The sequence below is a fragment of the Lepidochelys kempii genome, chromosome 8 (assembly GCF_965140265.1).
Source record: "Lepidochelys kempii isolate rLepKem1 chromosome 8, rLepKem1.hap2, whole genome shotgun sequence".
In the NCBI taxonomy this organism is placed as follows: domain Eukaryota; kingdom Metazoa; phylum Chordata; order Testudines; family Cheloniidae; genus Lepidochelys; species Lepidochelys kempii.
Window position 1 is genome coordinate 86911881 of NC_133263.1, and position 10842 is coordinate 86922722.

The following is a 10842-nucleotide window of genomic DNA, read 5'->3' on the forward strand; positions in this document are numbered from 1 at the left end:
TGTGTGTATGGGGTGGGGGGGTTAGAAAACCTGGATTTGTGCTGGAAATGGCCCACCTTGATTATCATGCACATTGTAGGGAGAGTGGTCACTTTGGATAAGCTATTACCAGCAGGAGAGTGAGTTTGTGTGTGTGGTTTTTGGAGGGGGCTGAGGGGGTGAGAGAACCTGGATTTGTGCAGGAAATGGCCCACCTTGATTATACACATTGTGAAGAGAGTGGTCACTTTGGATGGGCTATTACCAGCAGGAGAGTGCGTTTGTCTGTGGGGGGGGGGGGGGCGGAGGGTGAGAAAACCTGGATTTGTGCTGGAAATGGCCCAACTTGATGATCACTTTAGATAAGCTATTACCAGCAGGAGAGTGAGTTTGTGTGTGTAGGGGGGTGAGAAAACCTGGATTTGTGCTGGAAATGGCCCACCTTGATTATCATGCACATTGTAGGGAGAGTGGTCACTTTGGATAAGCTAATAAATTGGTTAGTCTCTAAGGTGCCACAAGTACTCCTTTTCTTTTTGCACATACTTAGGGTAACAGAAATTCTTTTTCCTTTATGAGTGATTCCAGACTCCCACAAATCTTTTCTGACCTACAACATTTCTTACACAGGGACCTGTCAATATGAAAATGTAGCATTGGCTTCTTTGAGACAGTGCTGCTCTGAAATGAGTCGTTGCACGGGATAGATAATGTTGTTACCACTTTTTGAGCTCAGCGACTAGCCAGAATTCAGGGTGCATTGGGTTGTTTTGGTAAGGAGAAAAAATGGATGATTGACTCAGATATTTCTTTGGTGCAATCCTATTTATTTACAAAAAATGTGTAAAGTCCTGTTTCCCTGAACACAGCAGGAATCAAACTAGCAGAAGATAGTTTCTTTGCTCATAGTTCCATACTCCTCTGCAGCCAGCACACGGTCCAAAAGCTCTGTTTCCAGACTTTTCTCAGGGTCACATTTCCAGTGCTTGTTCTGGCTGTGGCCTTGACTTTCTGCTGCCTTCTTTGTTTCTTTGCTGTTTCTCCTCCTTCTCTTACTCACACAGACACACACCACCACATCAAACAATATCCAGTGAAACCCTTCCATTCACATATTTCAGCTTTCTGTACAGCAAAACACATGCCTTTGTTTTGAGCAGTGACATATGCCTGTGTTTTGAGTGGAGCTTCCTATTGTTTCAGCTATCTGGTTCCACTGAAGGGACTTAATTGTTTCTTACATTTATCCTGAATGAAAGGAGGCTGTTACACCCACCAGTTTCAAAGAGGTTTACCCAAACTTATATTTGTAATGAAGAGTTCTAGTGACAGGGAGAGTTTCTCCAAAGGCACAGTGAGCAAACTGGTGCCCAGCCCTTACGGAAACTCAATACCTAACTCCTCTCTTGTACCTTTGAAATTCTCTCTCATAAATCACCAGGTACTTTTTCTTCATTGCTCATCTTGCTTGTATGAAATAAATTCTCAGGTACTTCTTGGAAGATGCCCCTCCAAAAATTATGAAAAACAACAGTGGCCACATTCACCTATATTAGCAGCAATATGCATGTTGTCTGTAAGCATTTACACAATTGCTTCCTGTAATTGGCTGGCTAACATCTAAGCAATTTCCACAGGCTCTGTGTGAAATATATCCCAGTGCCTCAGTGGTCTCATAACAGCTCTCACACAGCAGAGCAGGACTGTCAATGATGTGTTTTTAATGAGGTGAGGGAAGAGATAATAAAAGACGTAATTCATCCGAACATTAAAACAAAACAATTTTTGTCCTCCAATGAGCATCCAAAATTGGTCCATCCTCTCCTACCATGGGTGTTTTCAGAATTCATTCTCCCAGCTAAGTTCAAGTGTAGTATGTCCATTACAGTTTAAAAAAAAACAACAGCGTTTGCTAAAATAATCCCTCCGAAGCAGTTTATAAAAATCAGAGTTAAATCCAAAAAACAAACAAAATACTTCCCCATCTTTTCCCTGTTTGCCATATACCAGCTGCACATCCACCCTTTGCTATGAGCCCAGTACAACTCACACTGACGTCAGTGGCAGACTACAGCATTTTTTTACTGCTCTTCGCTTGAAGTATATTGTGTGTATAGCTTGCGACCACTATGTAAATTCAACCCTGCTATCGTCAACCTTTTACGTTTGTTATAAATAAGTGTTATAAAATATGGCCACAACAGAGTTTCTCCAAATACTGTACATACATACCTTGTTAGCCTTCCTAGCCATTTGAACTGACGCGTTACAGAGCTGCACACCTACAGGGGCAGGATTTTCAAACAGGGTGGAGGCTAAGGTCTGTGTGAGATTGTGTGACTGCTTTTGAACATGGAGCCAGGGCTTCCTTTCTTGACAATTTTTATTGCACAATATTTCAGTGCAAATATGTTACTAAATGGGATACACCTTTAACGTGTGCTATGTATTACCTCAATGAAAAAAAATTTGGTTTTGCCTGATAGCTACTGTATGTAAAAAATTCTTTACTGAGCTAAATACAAGATGGGTATAAGTCCATGGAATTCAATGGAGTCACAACAGAGATGAATTTGGCCCACTGTGTATTTACTATAGTTAATATTAAAATATTAATGAAAAACAAATAGTTTAAACAATTAATGTTAATTAAACCAAGTGCATAACTTTTATATTGTTACTAGAGTTCAACTGATAATTTGCAACATTTCCCCCTGTTTGTGGACTGTCCATGAACACATCCCAAAACTCCTTCAAGAAGAAAAGTATAAGAAAGTGTTCTTTTGAGATCTAATCTGCATTTCCCTCTTCCTGCTCCCCCTTACCTCCAGTTCTCCATTATCTGCTCACACATGCCAAAACAGTATCTTGTTGAAAATGAAAATATAATCCTTCTTTGAACATTATAGTTCCATCTGGGATACACATATTAGACAGAATACTACACACACGGGCATGTTGGAAAGTTGGCACCTGTAGCTACAGCCCCAGAGTCGGTGCCTATACCAGCAGCTGCATATTAACTTCTGAAGAGCCACATGTGGCTCTGGAGCCACAGGTTGGCCACCCCTGATCTAGCCTGACCTACTGCCTAGTACAGGCTAAAACAGCTCACTCAAGGAAAAAGGCCCCATTGTACAATTGGCACTGTACAAACATGAAGTAAAAAAATAGCCCCTATCCCATGATTTTGGTCAAAATTTTTCCATCAAAACTTATTTTCAAAAGAAAATTATTGACTAAATGAACATTTTTGTCAGAAAAGTGAAAAACCAAAAAAGTTCACCCCAAAACTAATCATTTTTCAAAAAAAGAACAGGATTACTTGTGGCACCTTAAAGACTAACAAATTTATTTGAGCATAAGCTTTCGTGGGCTACAGCTCACTTCATCGGATGCATAGAATGGAACATACAGTAAGATATATATAAGTTGGAAGCTACCATACAAATTGTGAGAGGCTAATTAGTTAAGATGAGCTATTATCAGCAGGAGAAAAAAACTTTTGTAGTGATAATCAAGATGTCTCATTTAGACAGTTGACAAGAAGGTGTGAGGATAATTAACTTAAGGAAATAGATTCAATATGTGTAATGACCCAGGCACTCCCAGTCTCCATTCAAACCCAAGTTAATGGTATCTAGTTTGCATATTAATTCAAGCTCAGCAGTTTCTCACTGGAGTCTGTTTTTGAAGCTTTTCTGTTGCAAAATTGCCACCCTTAAATCTTTTACTGAGTAGCCTCAGAAGTTGAAGTGTTCTCCTACCGGTTTTTGAATGTTATGATTCCTGATGTCAGATTTGTGTCCATTTATTCTTTTGCATAGAGACTGTCTGGTTTGGCTAATGTATGTGGCAGAGGGGCATTGCTGGCACATATCACATTGGTAGATGTGCAGGTGAACGAGCCCCTGAAGGCATGGCTAATGTGATTAGGTCCTATGATGGTATCACTTGAATAAATATGTGGACAGAGTTGGCACTGGGCTTTGTTGCAAGGATAGGTTCCTGGGTTAGTGTTTTTGTTGTGTGGTTGCTGGTGAGCATTTGCTTCAGGTTGGGGGGCTCTCTGTAAGTAAGGACTGGTCTGTCTCCCAAGATCTGTGAGAGTAAGGGATCATTTTTCAGGATAGGTTGTAAATCTTTGATGATGTGCTGGAGAGGTTTTAGTTGGGGGCTGAAGGTGACAGCTAGTGGCTTTCTGTTATTTTCTTTGTTGGGCCTGTCCTGTAGTAGCTGACTCCTGGGTACTCTTCTGGCTCTATCAATCTGTTTTTTCACTTCAGCAGGTGGGTATTGTAGTTTTAAGAATGCTTGATAGAGATCTTGTTGGTCTCTGTCTGAGGGATTGGAGCAAATACGGTTGTATCTTAGAGCTTGGCTGTAGACAATGGATCGTGTGGTGTGTCCTGGATGGAAGATGGAGGCATGTAGGTAAGTATAGCGGTCAGTAGGTTTCCGGTATAGGGTGGTGTTTATGTGACCATCGCTTATTAGCACATTAGTGTCCAGGAAATGGACCGCTTGTGTGAATTTCTCTAGGCTGAGGTTGATGGTGGGATGGAAATTGTTGAAATCATGATGGAATTCCTCAAGGGCTTCTTTTCCATGGGTCCAGATCATTTTTCATTTTTTGTCTGTTTTGGGCCAAAACTTTTCAGCTTTTCAACAAAAAGTCAAAATTTTCCATGGGAAAAACCCCCTATTTTGCAGCTAGTTACAACTTTGTTTTTAATTACAAGACTCAAGAGAAGATTAAACAAACAGATGTCATGGATGAAGAAAGTAACATTTTGCATGGTAAGCAACAGTCACAGCTTGCCATCTCACTAGCAATTTTCAGCAGGCAAGGACGCATCAGAGCAGAGGCAAGTCTCAAGGAGGAAAATGAAGGAGGTCAACACCATGACTTTGCAATTCTTTGTAGAAGAGTCTTTTCCATTCATAAGGGGGAGCATGGGATAAGAAATGGGGGGGGGTCAGGAAATATAATTCACATCAGCAATGCAGAATCACAGGACTAAGGTTGTACAGGAGAAAGAAAAGGAGTACTTGTGGCACCTTAGAGACTAACCAATTTATTTGAGCATAAGCTTTCGTGAGCTACAGCTTGATGAAGTGAGCTGTAGCTCACGAAAGCTTATGCTCAAATAAATTGGTTAGTCTCTAAGGTGCCACAAGTACTCCTTTTCTTTTTGCGAATACAGACTAACATGGCTGTTACTCTGAAACCTGTTGTAGAGGAGGTCATTTAAACTAAAGGAAATTCATTCCATGTCTTGTTAAGCCTCCAGGATCAATAATGTTTTAGTCTCTCTCTTTACAGGGGTTTTTTATTACATTGCTCATCCTACTCACACATCCAGTCCCATGGACTACTGGCATAAAGCAAGCAGACCATATTTAGGCCTTTGCAGATTGAAAGCTTGAGATTAGTGATTAGATACATGCTGAATAGGAAAAAAAAGTCCTTCACATTGCTGACACAATTCAAGTCAGTATAATATAATGTTAAGTTACAGTACATTCTTCCTCTGTCCCAGGTAGTATGTGTTACCATTAAAGTTTAGTAAACAGGCAGCTATTGATAGCTATTACCAAAACAGGTACACGGTTTACACCCATATAATGAATATTTCTTGTCAAAATTCCATAAAAGTAAATTTCTTCCATTTCACCAGATGGAAAACTAGAGTATATATTATATAATCTAACATAGTCTTGATCTACGCTTTTATACCCTACCCATTAGAGTGTCTGAGAACCTTATAGATTAGAAAAATATATAAGGATGTATTTGATATTGTTCTCCCCCACCCCCTCCAGAGGTTGGTGTTTGGATTCTTTTAATCACCAGTATTATTATTTTAGTTATCTGTAGCGGAGACAAAATGCAAGATCACAGAGGTGAGATTCACATTTGGACAAGACGACTGAAAAGTTTGCGTTCACTTTCAGATCCTGTGTGAGTTCCATAGATGTGTCAATGCTGCGGAGAAATTTCTGTCTGAAGAATGTAGAGGCACACATGCTAGCAGCGAACAGTTCCATTGTTCCTGACTAGAAAGTAGCAAAGATTGAATACTTCATTCATGTAATGCAGAAAGACATTGGGGACAGCACTGTTCTACACTGTGCTTAATGAAACATGAAGAAACATTTGTTGTATTTTATAATCATTTGTGATAGCTAGAAAAAAGATCAATTCTGACAGTGGCTCATTGAATTTCATTTCCCACAAGAATTTAAATACAGTTAGTGAATGCTAAAGAAATGTATGTTCATTTGTCCTGCTACAGAAACTTACCAACCATGGAAAATCTCACAGACTGTGTATTTTCATCATTTCCTCCATGATTTCCAGACAGATTTCTTTTTGATACATACAGAGTAGGACATTTCTGACTGATAAGATGCAAGCCGTAATACTTTTCCAGGTCCTTTCCTTCCCCAGTACCAGCCATACCAACAAGCAAGCAGAAAGCACCTTATTCATATACAACAATACTATCTACTCAAACTGATCAGCACACATTACATATATGTTGGATATGTTGGTAATGTTGGATTTGAAGGAGATCCTGGTGATCGGTTAATGGAAAATGAAATATCCAAGGTTGATGGAGGGGACCTGTTGCCTAACAAAAACCAGCAATGACAAATAAGAGAAGACTTCTGTCTTGCTACCAGTGCTAACACTAAATAAGATTGCACACCTTCTAAGCTCTCTTCTGAACTGATATAGCAGTAGCTTAGCATCCAATGCTGTTAGTGACAACAGAAATAGAGGTGGGCCTGAACCCCAGACTTCCCCAAGGTTTAGTGTGTTTTGGCTTCTCTGTAACAGTTCAGTGTAGTACATTAAAAGGCACTGACTGTGGAGTGTGGGTCCAGAGCTGGACTCCTTGGGAGGAGAGCGTAGTTTCACATCCAATGTTACAGTTGGACCCATCTCTAAACAAGAACAGAATAAATACTATGAAAACAAAACATGTCAAACTTCCCTCTCTGCATTTCAGTTCAATGGGCCAGGTCTTCAGCTGGTGTCAACTGGCAGGAACTCAATGCAGCTGTGACAATTTACCAAAAATGAGATTCTGCCGCCATGTTGAATGTTATTTAAGTCACCCTTTTTTTTTTATATTCCTGTTTTGTGAAGCCTAAATGTTAACCTGTAGGAGCTGGACAGGGCATTCCATTCCCACCAGGCCTTGTACAGTTATTTATAAGCAAGCTTCATGACCCTGATTTGACACTGCCATACACCTGGAATAGTCATTTACTCCTGTGAAATCAGAATGGCAGAAGTTTACAACCACTTTGCACAGGTGTAAATGGCTGTAACTGAGGTGCAAGGCAGTGGTGAATCAGGTCTGCCATCTGTCAATCATTTTTATGCAGCTCAAAGGATTTATACAGCTCATAGATTTATGTCTATGTGATGACTGACATTTCTGAATTGAATCTGTAACAACTTGAAAGTGATCAAGACTTTGAAGTCTTCAATGGGAACTTTGGCGTTGCTGGAGAACCAGCTGATCTTTATTGAGAAAATAAATGTCTAGATATATTATGGCCACCATCTGTTCTTTTTCTTTCCCAGATTCATATTTTCTGGCTTTTATGGGCTAAGTTTAACTGGAATCAGTGGATTAATAAAATCTTTGGTGTTGCCTCCTCTTTATTCCTTCAAACAAGCAAACAAAATCCCCCCACCCACCCACACACAAAAAAGTATCAGCCAAAAGAGAGACTGTATGTGACAAGTATAACAATTAGATTCCATGCATTTAATAATAGAGGGGTTACAAGTGAAGTCCTTGTAGCTTCTCCAACTTACACCAGCTGAGCACATGGCCCAGAAAATTCTATGTTCCTTGTTTCCCTTGTGGAAAGCATTATATTTCCCAAACCAAAATAGTAGCTTTAAGAAGGACGTCTCTACTGACATCTATGCAATAAATATGACAGCTGAGGACAGTGGCATAGTAAGAACTGGGGTATCAATGGGAAATTAATTTAATTTCATCATTCATAACAATTCCAAAGGACAGGAGAGAGCTTTCTCATAGCTTTTCCTCTTCAGCTACATGTGTGATTTAGTTCTCCTACCCTCCCACCCCCGCCATGAATTTGTGTATAGAGAACAGGCTCTCTGCCTTTTACTCTAGCGATGAAATCTTGACCTTTAAATAATATATCTTGGGGGGAGGACAGGGGGGGAGAAGGAACCCTGTTCAACCAATTTCTTCAGTCATGGCACATGATAGGCTAATGTTCAGAGCTGGTGATAAATTCAGAAGTCTTCTTTCTGTTGAGAAAGGCAGGCTTTATGAACTTCTCTCCCTTATCGATTCTGTGGCCATATATCTAAGAGGGTATATCAAATCCCTTAGTTCATTAAGGGGCAGATTCTACAGCCTTGACTCATGTTGACTAATGTCTTACTCCTTGAGTAGTTCTACTGAATTCAATGTTGAGTTTACCCTTTTAAAACCACTTATCAAATTGCTTTAGCAGACAAATTTCAGTGGAATTGAAAAGCAGGGTACTACCCAACATGAGTAGAGGACGCTCAAATCTAGCCCTTCTTATGGGCTTGGTATTAAAAGTGTCTTTATTTCAGTAGAGGCCTCTAGGTGCTACTACAATAATAATGGATATGTCTGCCTACCATACAGTCTGTGATTTCAGAGATTTCGTTTCCATACTAAATCACCGTCACTGAATTCTGCATCTGACTACTGGTATTGGGCACTGATCAGTTATATGACAGAAAATACATTTGAGGTGACAAATCCCAACAAGTTCTCCAACGCAATTTGGTGAGTTCTATTTAAAAAAGCTCTCAGTTTCTGCCTTGGAGAAGTGAAAATTATTTATCATTATTCACATTCACTTAGCTGCAAATAACTTACTGTGTTCATGTATTCTGCTTCTGTACAGGTAACACTTGCACCTTAGCTGACATGGATGAAACACAGAAAAAACAAGTCTTGATAGGGTTAGAAGAAATGCTATTAGAAAAATCCAGAAAGCATATTTTTATCTTTGAACTATGCGGCTGTTGCTGAAATCTCAATTTTTTAATGTCAGCAACTCTGTTTTTCTTAGAACATATGGTCAATGTCCTTTTGGCAACATTTTTCAAAGGGATCTTTCTTGAAATACTTAAACATTTCGTAATATGATCTGAGTACATTCAGTAAAAGTTCAGTCAACCACAGGTTGTGACCTAATCACACTCTCTCAGTACTAGATCTATTACTGATAATAACAGTAATATGTTCCGTAGAGCCTTTTATGACAGAGGCCACAGGGCAAACGTTGAGAAGGAATTAAACACTCTGTCTATATTAATATTAATGAGAGCCACACATCTGAGGAAACATGCACTGAAACAAAGAGCTTGTGGTCAAATTTAACTCTAAATGGTATATGGACGTTAAAGCTGCGAAAGGAAACTCACTGATTTTCTTTGACTCAGTGCTCTTTCAGACCAATCCTTCTTACTTTCTCCACTTTAGTAATCTCTTTAGCTTCAATGAGATGACTTGTGCAGTGATTAAGACAAGCAGCATTTGGCCTGAGGTCTTTTTCTCAGCTTTCTCCAATAGTTTCTAGTCCTCTTTGAAATCTCATCAGTTGACTGTAGCGATTATAGTTTAAAATCCCTTCCTGCACTAAGGCTTGCGATACATAGTTTGACGACCATTTGTATTCGGTATTAAAACAATAAAATCACCACAAGACCCCTTGCTTTAAACCTGCACAAGGGAAGTCTGAGAGCTGTGGAGTTCCCCCTGCATGGAGGAGGCTGCTACTGAGTGGGTACACAGGAGGAATGTACACAGGGTGACCAGATGTCCCGATTTTATGGGACAGTCCCGATATTCGGGGCTTTTTCTTATATAGGTGCCTATTCCTCTCCACCCCGCCACCCCAGTCCCGATTTTTCACACTTTCTATCTGGTCACCATAAATGTACAGCCCCTATGTTCTGCAGCACTGAGGTTCATTCCAGATTCCCACAGCTAAGCAAGGAGGGGACTTTAGGAACACGGAGTGGCCAGGGGACTCGCAAATATGCAGACAGTGTCCACACCCTGCTTCATATACTCCTAGGGGATACGCATGGCTCACAACCCCTGTTCTATCACGGAGTTGGCAGTGCAGCTGAGGGGTTGCAGGGTTCGCTTATTCCCAGGGCTGGATTACCCAATAGGCAGACTAAGCACGTGCTTAGGGCACCAGCAAAGCAGGTGGCACCAAAAAAAAAATATGAGATTTTTTTTTAAAAATTTGATATTTGATATTTCAAAAAAAGCATCGAAGTAGTCATCGTGGGAAAAATCAGAACTTTGTTAGACTTCCTTACACTCCACTACACACTCTTCCCCAGTTTTTCTTTTCTCTTTTTATTACTTATCCCCACCTAAACCAGGGGGGCGTCCTATTAACGTAGATCAAAATAATGCAAGGAAGTCACATTTGCAGAATGGAAATTTCTTGGGATGGTTGGAGCTTGTGGCTCAGTTTGACCCATTTTTAGCAGGCCATATCTCAAAATATCGGAATGCTGGCAAAGGTAACCCATCATACCTATCCAAGACAATATGTGATGAATTCATTGGTCTAATGAGTGACAAAGTTCGTTCAGCTATTGTGGATGAAATAAGTACTGCTGGGTACTTCAGTTTATCTGTCGACTCTACACCTGATCTTTCACGATCAATTGAGTATTGTACTAAGATATGTGTCTCCCACAGACGGAAAACCAGTTGAATGATTTATAACATTCCTCAGTTTGAAAAGCCACACTGGTGAAGAAATGGCAAATCAAGTCCTGCATTATCTGTGCCA